The 10300-nt window shown below is 41.8% G+C and overlaps 1 protein-coding gene across 1 annotated transcript in view; it reads right to left on the bottom strand.

The window, feature by feature from the left end:
- Positions 1-5363, bottom strand: part of LOC134085966 (bromodomain-containing protein 4-like) — a 30369-nt gene extending 25006 nt beyond the window's left edge. Inside the window, exon 1 of the mRNA XM_062539992.1 lies at positions 5306-5363. The gene's annotated coding sequence lies outside the window, so the exon portion shown is untranslated. The remainder of the gene's footprint in view (positions 1-5305) is intronic.
- Between the last annotated feature and the right edge of the window lie 4937 nt (positions 5364-10300).

Genomic DNA, 10300 nt, shown 5'->3' with positions numbered 1-10300 from the left:
TAAATAAATAAATATATTATGTATAGTGACAGTCGCCGTATTACTCTGTCATGTTTTCTCCCTGTCATTCCAAACCGTAGCCGCTAGTCTCCCTTCTCTGTAGAACGCATACAAAAAATAAACTTTTTCAAATCGAGTTGGCCTATGCGCTCAGGCGACGCGCTCATACAGCATGAGTATTTGATATCAGGTCAGGTGCCACTGCCACGCATATCTCAGAGTGACTGCGAACACAAATAGCCTAAACCTAGCTAGATTTGACGACTCTCACAGGAATGGTTCTCCGTTGAATCTACCAAATGTGTGGGATGAGCGGCATAAAAGATAAAGCGCAACACTTTTGAGCGCTTTATCTTTTTTTTATCACTCGTCTACTATGAATGCATAGCCCACTGCATCTTGTAATGTGACAAACACTTGTGCCATCTAGCCTACAGCTAACAACAACTTGTGACGGCTATTCATTCACGTGTTGTAAAATACTGAAATTGTGAGGTTTACACAGGCTAGTTTAAACTTTAAACTGTAGCCTCTTGTCTCCCGTTTCATTCATCCCGACCGGGCGGGACGCACGTTTCCGTTTTGTAGAAATAATTCCTGAATGTTTTTGTTCAGAGCTGAACATGCAACTGTATTTGACAGATGACAGATTTGGGTGCTAGTGACAAAATATTAGCGTTCAATGCGGTACGATCTCGCTAATTATGTTTTAAAAAGCATTAAAAACGTTCCGGCTCTCTTATGCTATATGAGCAACAGGCACGCACAATATACAGCTTCAATCAAAGAATTAGGCAAACTGTTCAATTATGAACTAGCTCTAATTTAATTAAAAGCTTTTTAATGAAGATGAAGAGTGCCTTGGATTTCTTCAAAACTTTTCAATCAAAGAATTGCAGCTTTAGGCTACTAAATCACAATTCACTAACTTTACCATACAGTCGCAATGTTACATTTTCATACAGTTTCATCTTTATTTCATGGTATATTCTAAAATATCCACCATTACAAATATTCTTGGTTTTAATAGAATATTATAATATTGACTGGCTTTAAAATATATCCTATGGTGCTATGCTGAGCAGTGCAAATGTTTTGAAAGATACAAAAGGCCCTGTATTGGAGTTGTAAACTTACACTTTTAAGGTATAATATTGTCTAAATTGTGTTAATGATGTTTAATTGGTTGTTGATACAATTAAATCTGATACAATGAATGTGAAATCCAGGTATATTGCTGTCATTACTGTCAAAATTCAACATTTTCAACATTAATGAAATGCTGACAGCCTACTAAATTTTTACTTCAGCTGACCTCCTTGTCTTAAAGTAAATCAGAAAAGAAGTTATTTAGACAAGTGTGTGCTAGACTGCTCCTGTAGCCAACAATCCCCTCTCTACCCTTTGGGAATTGAACTGTTATATGATCCTTGGTGATGTAAATTATGAAAACCTCTTTCTTTGGTTGGTCTTGATGCGGCCTTGACTCCTTTAAGACTCGGATTCGACTCCAACTTGCTTCCTAAAAGACTCGGTCGTTGTCACTCGGTCTCGGCTGCAGTTAAACCAACGGTCTCGACCCCCCCCCCCCCCCCCCCCCCCCATCGTAGGACAGTGGCGGCGATGCGGCGGGGACGCTATGGCGACGCCCCCTTCCCCTGGACAGACACCACCTTAACTAACACATTTTCTGGGGGAAACCCTGAGTTCCTTATTAAAATGTATTTTTAATTAGAGGAGGCTAAAAGCCCAATAATTGTGCCACACTGTAATAGCCTAATACAAGATAAACCTTGGCCTATCCCCAGTCAATTAGGCAGCACTAGCAGGACCACTACTCTAAAGCACTAACCATTGGTGTTTCTCAAAGTCAAGAGCGCAGCCTTGATAGAATGCTTTCTTTCGAGTCGGGTGCTAGAGAGACAAGGCTACACACCTTCCCAGTACCCTCCCCAGCCGTCAACATCACATGCAATGGAACAGCCTAGCGAGTGTGGAAGTGCACGCAGGTTCCGGCTGCGCGCTTCATTTGAACCGTGGAAATGGTGCTGCTTTTACAGGAGTTCCAACAACTGTGCAGCTGTACTTTCCTCTAAATAAACTTTTTTGAGTAGCCTACAGTATTTCCACATTTGACTTGGTCTTCACATATCACAATCCGTAGTTTGCATTGTATTTGCATTGCAAGTTTGCAAGTTTGAGATAAATGAATAACAAAAGTCCATCACAAATTATTCATACACATTGACATATGCATTTATGATGAATATGCACAATAACTTGATATAAATGGCTGAGCAAATATACGATGACATTAAAAACACTTGAGAAATAGCATTTAGCCTACATTAACACGCACTGCTTCTTTGCATCTACTTTCTATCTCCCTCTCCGTCTATTTTTTTTTAAATCACACCGTCAGATCATTTCTAATCGTCCATACGCAAAGGATTGTGGGTTATTTCTTCACGCCGAGGATCCATCGATGCATCCTCAAAAATTCTCAGAAATTCTCAGTACAGCGAAGGACTCAGTACTTGATAGAATTTTAAAGCATCCTTTACTTTGGAACAGTGCTTGACAAGATTTGATGACGTTAACGTCCTTGAAAAAGTGGCTTGGAAGGACCAATCCTTGACTTTGAGAAACACCCATCGTCTCCTCCAAGACGCTACTGTGGCCAGTCTAGTGGGAGGGATGACACCACAGCACACAAACTCAGTCAACTCAACAACAGCAGCCCAAACACACACGCACGCACGCACGCACGCACGCACGCACGCACGCACGCACACACAATGTCTCTGGCTGTCACTCTTTCGTGAAGCTGATGATGAGAAGAGTGGTTGGGTTTTGAGGGGGTGGTGTTTTTAAATGAGAGTGCACGAGAGGCGGCCGGTCGCACCTACACACAGGGTGAGGGGGAAAGGTCAGTCAGACAGAGACAGACAGACGAGAGAGGTGGGGGATGCAACCCTTAGAGGCTTCCTGAAGTGAAGTCAGAGACTGTGCAGGAAATTGCGTTTGTTTATGTTCACATTCAAATTTATTTGCCGACGCTTTCCTGGTTAGCGCCTACCAATTCTCAAATGAGACGTGGTCTGGCAACCAAACGCTCATTTTCTCGTATTTGAAAAAAATGTCCAGATCCGTTCATTGGGCGCCACGGATGTCTATCAAATGCGTCTGTGCATAACTCATCATCGTCTTGCTTTCCCCCCTGTTCTGTGATTGGTCCCCTATCTCAGGCAAAAATTAGGGCCAGACTGCCTTAGCAGCGTGAATGAAATCACCGCACAAGGCAGCATGGGAACACCCAGGTAACACAAAACCAACGTACAGTCATATTTCAACCAAGGATCAAACAAAACAAACCAGGGAGGTACACTCACAAAACGGGCAGCTTTGCGGATCATGGGGAGAGGATTGCTGAATGTGGCAAAAAAAAAAAAAAAATGTTACAGGCTTGAAAATGCGTATTGGTCACTGATTGAACCTTTATGTCCTCAAGCGCTGTGCTCTGTTTACATTACTTCGCTGGGCCACTACAAATAAGGTGATTTCACTCTTCCTCTGGGCTGAAAAAACGTGATATTATCACAGGGTAATGTATACCCACTGACCAATGGAGTAATTACTCCTTAAGGAGGCCCAGGACGGGCCAAGGGAGCAGTGACTTGCTTGACAAGCAAAACCAATACAGTGATAGCTAGCGAAAAGGGTGAGAGGTGGTAGGCCACAGTGATTACATAATCTTCCCCACCCACCGCAAAAAAAAAAAGCGCGCATGTTATGATCAAATCACGTCTGTTATACTTAACTAAACAATTCCACTGCCACAGTCACCAGAAACCCACGAGGGAGAGCACTAGCATTACAAGCAATGGGGCGGGGTGTTAAACAACATGGTGGCGGAAAACCGCACACTGAGAAATGTAACATTATACAGATATTTTAAAGACATTTTAGCACAAATTAAAATCCTGCAGTTATTAAAATTTCCTTGGTATGTGTCTACGGTCACTTGTTTCAGACGGGGCAGTCTCCGACGCAAACGAAGCAGTGACCTTTGGTAACTGTTCAGGTATTTGACAGCAAGATATGAAGAACCGTGCAATCGATCGGGTAAACAAAACCGGAGAAAACAGTGAAGTTAATCAAACCGATTCAATCATGGTGCTGAATGCCGAATGATTAAATTCACAGGTCTCAACAGTCTCATCGAAGATCTGTGATTACAGTCAGTGCCGTAACCTCTATGGCTGAAGTTTGCTGTGCTGTGCTGTGCACATTAGCTACATTGCTAGACCTGTCAAATGGACATGTCTTATCATTCATGTAGCGTACAATGGATAGATGTGGTCACGTCTTCTCTGCCGATAAGTCTGATGTGGAATTGGGGCTAGCTGGCGAGCTATCTGATTAAATCACGTTTCATACCCGTTGACCTACATTGCTATTAGCATAGTTTGCTAGCAAAATTAGCTAGCAGGCTAGCTCGCTTGTCTCGTTTGGCCCAAGTGGAACTTATGGCCATTCTGTCACGTAGCCGAATGGTGTTACTACTACGCTAGCATAGCTTCTTGTTTGGTTTGCATGTATGTGAATATTTCCTCAAAGGGTATTATATGAATTAATATACTTAGGTTTGGTAAGCAACACACAATGCAAAACAATTCCTCGCTAGCGGATCGATTAACTGCTGGAAACAGCATTGGCTAGCATTGCAACCTTAGATTACAACTTCAGAAAATTCCTCTTCCGTGCATGCGTACCTTCCCCTCACATTGCAACCATTTGCGTAAACATTGTTCAAGAATACAACGTGGACAGTCTTCCCATTCCTCACGCCATTATGCAATGCAGGCTATGTACGTACAGTAAGCCCCCTTGTGCGTAAAATACGTTAACTTTACTGAAGCTACGTAACTCACATCACGAATATGGCCTCTAGGCTCCAAATAAACACCCAGAACTGAGCGTGGCACGTTTTGACAGTCGCAGTAACACGAAGACGCACAGACATCGCATACCTCGAGCTCAAATACTCTTGAAGGGAGCGAATTACATGTGAAGAAGTAGAAGTATTCGAAAAAGACGTGAATGAATTTCTTATCCCGGTGCCTCACCGGCGCGAGGCCTCCACAGTTCAACTCGTCACCCGTTTAGCGTCGAACACAACGTCCAGCGACCTACATATGTCTCACCGGCCAACGAATTGCTCCTAATTAACTTCACATACACCATATAAATCTGAAATATGTAAAGCAATCGGAAAATAACCAATATACGCCCATTTATTTACCTTCTTCACCTAGCTGTCAGTGAGCGCGCGCAGACCTTCCTCTCTCCCCGAATCCAGAACAAACACGGTCGTCTGTTCAACGCCGCCGTGTGACGTCAGACGCACAACGAACGGAACGTCGTGTGCTCACTTCAAATTCAATGTTGTAGTTCACTTAAAATAAAATAAAAATAAAAACCCTACAACATTTGAATTAAACATTGTATGAATCGGTGTGTAACACCAGAACTATTACAAAAACATGGCTATAAATTAGCTGAGTCATAGATGCGTACACCTTTACATTCAACCAGGCCTACAGATAGACCATTAAACGATACTCTCACTATAAACTCGTGATCACACGATTTGAGGATCTTTTTATTTTTATTTTCATTATTCACGCCTACGTTGTTGCATGTTCAGGTATTTAATAATACTGCCTTTAAAAAATAACCTCCATCGAAAGAATGCAGCGCCACCCTGTGGCACCTTACTGGAATAGACTAGGCTACTGTTCTGAAGTTCTGAAACAGGCCTAGGCCTACTAAAAATGTAAAAATAATATACATTTTAATTAATTTAATGTGTTCCAAACACAAAATTGTTATGGTATTTATAAAAAATCAACTTCTATTTTAATAATAATAAGCAGGGTCTAGACTAGGCTGGGTAAACCCTGCCTGATCTGCTGGCGATTTGAATTTCGCCCTGCAGCTCGGGCTGCCTGCACATCTCTTTCCTGCTTCTTGTCCACGTTTGCTGGGTCCAATCACAAACTAGCTTATCCAAACAACACTGATCCAAAAGGCGCACCCGGATCGTTGGTCTGATTGGTTGAAGGACTATCCAAAAGGCAAAAGCGTATGCAGTCATTTGAACTATATGCCTCTTGTGCAGTAAATAACTCCCCCGAGTAATGTTGAATCTTAAAAGATTGAGTTTATTAAGGTGATAGCCAGACTAGGTCTAGGCAGGAAGTCTATCGACCTCATTACTTTCAAGACCTGCAAACAGATGACACAAATCAGTAACAATAATATATTATTATTATTATTATTATTATTATTATTATTATTATTAATAATAATAATAATAATAATAATAATGAGCTTTATTTGCATAGCACCTTTACACAGAATGCAGCTCAAAGTGCTTTGCATTCGGAGCACTTACTACAATGATGGAGAAAAATAAAAACGATGTAAAATAATGTGAAGAAATAGGCTATAAGATAAAATTAGATTAAACTAAAAGCTCTCATATACAGGTATGTTTTGTTTGTTTGTTTGTTTGTTTGTAAAGCTATTCACTGAACTCACCTGTTTGATAGAAGCAGAGAGTTAGCATCTGCATCCATAATGGATAAAGCAGCTTTTCCAAGTTGCTTGTGAAAAGCTTTTGACACATTTAAAAGATCAACTTCGGAAGATCTAAGGTTCCATTGCGGTTAATAAGATATCAAGAGCTCAGAGATATGAGGATGCTATGCCATTCGGAGCTTTTTAACAGAAATAAATTCTAGGAAACAGGGAGCGAGTGCTGTTCAGAACACAGGGGTGATGTGCTCTCTCTTCTTGGTCTTAGTTTAAAAGTCTTGGGTCCAATTAAACTAACCAACTAAAAAGTGCATGCAGTAGTCTGATAAAGGCATGGATTAGTTTCTCTGCATCTTATTGAGCTAAAAAAAAGGCCAGACTGTGGTTTCTCAGGTGGAAATAAGCTGTCTGGGTAACCTTACTGATATGAGGCTTGAAACTTAACTCTGTATCAAGATGAGGCCTTACTTTTGATTTGACCTGAGATGATTACTAAGAATGGCAGCACGATTTGATTTTGGTCCAACCACAAGTACCTCTGTTTTGTCATCATTTAGCTTTAAAAAAATAAATGTATCAGTATCAGTCACACACACACACACAGAGAGAGAGAGACAGAGAGAGAGAGAGAGAGAGAGAGAGAGTTCTGCCAGTGAGGACCAGGGTGATGAGTCTCCTCGGGACACGAGGAAGGCTCAAGACAGATCATCAACTGGTACTCTTCCATCGCACATACACTGCTAAAAACATAAGGGAGCACATTTCCATAGCATCAAGTCAATCGTGTGGGATATTGATCTGGCCAGTTACAGAGGTGATTATGAGTATGCTTTGGTGTTAAAAGTACAGATGCACTAGAGGGGCAACAATGACACACAAAACAGGAATGGTTTCGCTGGTTTCGCATTTGGCTATAGGGTCAGTGGCACTAATGGTAGCATAAGCCAGGATATGCAGCATACAAAGATCACACTGGTAGCATACGCCAGTATGTAGCATACAAAGGTCACACTGGTAGCATAAGCCAGTATATGCAGCATACAAAGGTCACACTGGTAGCATAAGCCAGTATATGCAGTATACAAAGGTCACACTGGTAGCATAAGCCAGTATATGCAGCATATAAAGGTCACACTGGTAGCATAAGCCAGTATATGTAGCATACAAAGGTCACACTGGTAGCATAAGCCAGTATATGCAGCATACAGAGGTCACACTGGTAGCATAAGCCAGGATATGCAGCATACAAAGGTCACACTGGTAGCATAAGCCAGTATATGCAGCATAAAAAGGTCACACTGGTAGCATAAGCCAGTATATGCAGCATAAAAAAGGTCACACTGGTAGCATAAGCCAGTATATGCAGCATACAAAGGTCACACTGGTAGCTCATCTCCTCCAGAATGACACGCCAAGAGGTTCCATTTACAGAAGGATTACTGTATCCCGGTGCAGTCTCAAAACCATAGAGGAGATTCCATGAGACAGGCTGTTGAGAGCTGGGCAGGGTATAGAAGATCCATAACCCAGCAACATACAGGATCAGTATCTGCTCCTTTGTGCAAGGAGGAACTGTAGGAGCTCTAAAGAGTTGTTCCCCCTTAATACTTACAATTATCCATATAACAGGGTTCCCACTCAAATGAAAGATGTAAAATTCCATGACTTTTCCTGACAAATAACCTGAATTTCTATGACTTATATAATGAATATTACACTATATCAACCAATGATTTCAGAGCACCAGTGTAGTTTTTTAAAGAATCCTCTTAGAGCAGGACACGAATAAATATAGGCATTGAATAAACACAGTTGGGCTACTCAAGCAAGCAGTAAAGCTATAACCAGATACGCACCAATTCTGCGTGGAAATATATTTGCATTAGTGCATTTTGGCAGGTAGGCCTACATTTTAAGGGTGCTCTAAGTGATGTCACACATTCATTTTTATGTCCCTTACAGCAAACACACCTCACCATCCGCTAGCTGTCTGTGTCCTGAATACATAAGAAAAGCACTCAGAGAGCGCAGACTTCTGCCTGTACTAGGCCTATTGTTCTTCCTAGGTTGTCATACATTTGAACCTAAACTATTCAGATCGCCACCAGGTGGCCATACCATGACATTACACCGCTAAGTGAAAAACATAAACGGCTCCAGAATCCCGACGGTGATACGGATCACTCCCAAAATGTAATAGTTTCTTTCTTGGGTCATTCTGACCTTCCCTGAAAATTTTATCAAAATCCATCCATAACTTTTTGAGTTATCTTGCGAACAAACAGACAAACAAACAAACAAACAAACAAACCAGCAAACAAACAAACAAACCAGCGAACAAACCTCCATGAAAACATAACCCCATTGGCAGAGGTAAAAATGTGGTCTCTGTGGACATCTCTCAGAAACAACATAAACAACCTGGGCCAAATGGAGGGAGTGGGAGGAAGTAAGCCATCTCTCTGTTTTGTTTGAACATCAACAGAAGTGATATTACCCAGCATGGCTTAGAGCGCCTTTAAACTGCTAGGCCTACAACAAAATTCCCTGATATTCCATAGTTTTGCCCAAAAAATGACGAAATTCCCTAACTTTCCATGTCTGGAATAGACTTTCTAAAATTCCATGATATTCCAGAAATTCCATGACCTGTAACCCTGATACTGTATAAGGAGATCTGGAATTTGGGGGTGAAGAATAAAGCACTTGTTGCACTCTCTCAGGAACAAAAAAGTCTGAAAAACAGACGGGTTTCCCTATACTTTTGTCATCTGCCTTCGAATGATCCGTCATTTTCCGTAAGACAGGCAACTTTGATTTTCAGTGCAACTTGCCATAGTTAGCTTTGATTAACACCTAGATCTTGAATATGGTCAGAGATGGCTTGCCTGGCCAGGCCCACCTGAATCTCCTTTTGGGGAGAAACTAGTCTGGAACACCATAGTTCACTAACGTTGCCATCGGTTGACAGATTACCTGCCCAAACAGCAACGAGAGGGGATAACGCTGTAGTTTCGAAAGTGGCTGGTAAATGGTATAGCAACGCCTGCAAACAATCAAAAATTGCAGTTGGAAGAATGTGCATATTTATTTACAGCAAAGGTAGACCCACACATACACTATATTGCCAAAAGTATTGGGTCACCTCACCTGCCTTGATCCCCCTAATGACTCAAGTGGCATCCCATTCTTAATCCATAGGGTTTAATATGACGTTGGTCCACCCTTTCTAGCTATAACAGCTTAAATTCTTCTGGGAAGGCTTTCCATAAGGTTTAGGAGTGTGTTTATGGGAATTCTTGGCCATTCTTCCAGAAACGCGTTTGTGAGGTCACACACTGATGTTGGATGAAGAGACTGGCTCTCAGTCTCCGTTGTAATTCATCCCAAAGGTGTTCTATCGGGTTGTCAAGTTCATCCACACCAAACTCTGAGATCCATGTCTTTATGGACCTTGCTTTGTGCACTGGTGCACAGTCATGTTGGAACAGGAAGGGGCCATCCCTGTGCTGGGCTTGGCCCCTTAGTTCCAGTTAAAGGAACTCTGAATGCTATAGAATTAACCAACAGATTTCGGACAATTCCATGCTCCCAACTTTGTGGGAACAGTTTGGATAGCCACTTCCTGTTCCAACATGACTGTGCACCAGTGCACAAAGCAAGGTCCATAAAGACATGGATCTCCGAGTTTGGTGTG

This window comes from Sardina pilchardus, chromosome 1, assembly GCF_963854185.1.
Source record: "Sardina pilchardus chromosome 1, fSarPil1.1, whole genome shotgun sequence".
NCBI lineage: Eukaryota > Metazoa > Chordata > Actinopteri > Clupeiformes > Clupeidae > Sardina > Sardina pilchardus.
This window is presented reverse-complemented; position numbering and strand designations above follow the sequence as displayed.